The sequence below is a fragment of the Halichoerus grypus genome, chromosome 9 (genome assembly GCF_964656455.1).
Source record: "Halichoerus grypus chromosome 9, mHalGry1.hap1.1, whole genome shotgun sequence".
Lineage (NCBI taxonomy): Eukaryota > Metazoa > Chordata > Mammalia > Carnivora > Phocidae > Halichoerus > Halichoerus grypus.
In genome coordinates, this window is record NC_135720.1 from 76,304,654 (window position 1) to 76,307,128 (window position 2,475).

The window sequence follows — 2,475 nt, forward strand, 5'->3', positions numbered from 1 at the left end:
AACCCAGACACAATTGCTCTGCATTTTAAAATGTCTGATTTTTCCTTTAGTATTTTAATACTTACACACAAACAACATTTACTTTCCTCCTGATTGAAACATGAACATTTCCACTTGGCTTTCTTTTGAACAAACAGCTTCAAGAACAAACCAATTCTGATAATAAAGTAATCTCACTTCCCCTGACCAACAACCCCATCCTTTGTTTCAAAACAATAATTTGATGCCTAAATACTGCCTTCCCGCAAGGCAATGGAAGAAGAAGACTAGAGCCAGTGAATGCTAATATGTAACAGCATCACCAGTGAAATACAACTCCCATCAGTATGGAAATGACTCTGAGTGGGCGGTTGCTGCCACAAAGGAAAAGTACATACTCAGGAATGAACTACCTGTAACATAGGAGTGAGAATTTCTTCATAATACGCTTAAAGAGGTAATCCTATCCTAAATGCATTTTTAAATAAGAGTCAGTATTCTTGGGGAATTCAGGAAGCAGATATTTTTCAGAGTTAGTGACTGACCCACAGAGAATTTTATTTTAAATTTTGGGAATGTTCAGGATTCATGCTTCCTCATCTATATTGATAATTGACACTCTTTCAAATGTATTGCCTGGGGGGTTTGATGGTTCTGTTTTTTTAATAGAGATTTAAACAACCCTACCATTTTTATTTGGTTTGATTATTAAAAACAGAATCTAGGGATTTTACACTATGTATCATGAATTGTGAACCTTTGCTCTCTGCTAATACTGTACTTGAGATTTCTAACACTTAGCAATTTTCTAACGTTGTGGTTGAGATCATCTTAGAAAGACCTACATTTATATTTTCCCCTTGTGATGCAAAATCAATACTTTACTGGCTGAGAAAGAGTGAGGCACTCCATTCATGTTAGACTGCTGAGTGAAAATGCAAACAAGTAGGCAGCAAATCTTTGCATGTTATGGAAACACAGAAGCTAAAAAAAAGTCTTGCTGATTGCTGACTCGCTTGCTGGAAATATTAAATTTGTCCAGTTTTCAGTTTTTAAAAATCTCAGCTGTCTGTGCTTGTTTTTATGAAGAGTTTCATCAAGAGCATGCATAATTACCAGAGGAAAATCTATAGTATTCACACCTAACACAAGACTTTCCATCTAACTTTCCACATGCTTTCTGCAAAGTCAAATCATTTTTCTTTTTATATTTCTCTTTTTTTTGGCCAATAATAATAATACGATCAAATAATCAAATAACCTGCAGCATGTGTCAGTGAAAATGTCCGTGATGCAATGGAAAATCAATTAACTAAGATAATGTGACAAGGAGGACTAAAAATAATAAAATCTCTAGCCCTTAGGATTCTACTAAAAGTTGCCCACAAGGTCAAAACATTTCACTTTGGTTTAAGTGTAGAGGAAATTAGCTGTAATTTATACAGGAGAGCTTGAAGATCCAATCATGTCCTTGAGCATGTATGTTTTTTCGTGAAAGCCAGCTACACGCTCACCCACAGGGACCCTTGCCCTTGCTGCCTGCCACAGGACAACACATTCTCTCTCTCTCTCTTTTTTTTTTTCTTTTTTGGAGGATTTTTTTTTTTTAATTTAAGTTCAACTAGCCAACATATAGTACATCATTAGCTTCAGATGTAGAGTTCAATAATTCATCAGTTGCATATAACAGTGCTCATCACATCACGTGCCCTCCTTAATGCCCATCACCCAGTTACCCCGTCCCCCCACCCACCTCCCCTCCAGCAGCCCTGTTTGCTTCCTAGAGTTAAGAGTCTCTCATGGTTTTTCTCCCTCTCTGATGACTTCCCATTCAGTTTTCCCTCCTTTTCCCTATGATCCTCTGCACTGTTTCTTATATTCCACATGTGAGAGAAACCATATGATAACTGTCTTTCTCTGATTGACTTATTTTGCTCAGCATAATACCCTCCAGTTCCATCCACGTCGATGTAAATGTTAGAGTGCTTTCTTGTCCAGCAGAGTTTCTCAAACTTAAGCAAGCACCCGAGTCCCCCAGAGGGCTTGTTAAAAGGCAGACTGCTGGGTCCCACCCACAGCTTTCTGATTCACTGGGCCTGGGGTCCGGCCTGAGAATATGTATTTCGAAGAAGTCTCCAGGGGCAGCTGATACTGCTGGTTGATGATCACACTTCGGACACCTCCATCTCAACAGGAGCAGCTTAGAGCAGCTCAGAGGACAGGTGGGCTAGTGAGTGGAGGGGCTGGGAAAGACAGCCATCAACTGGAGCTGAGCCTGTGAGGCCTGAGAAACAAGGGACTTCCTGACAGCCATTCTGTGAAAGAGAATTACAGTCTTAGAAATACTCCATGTGGTCAAACTGAACCAAGGGATATGAGAATGAAGAAGACAACAGAAAAAAGAAAAACCCACAATACAAACTTACAAGGGAAAAAAGAGAGCGCATACACCGAGCCCTTCATAAATGACAGCAACTAAGACAGATTACAAGGAAA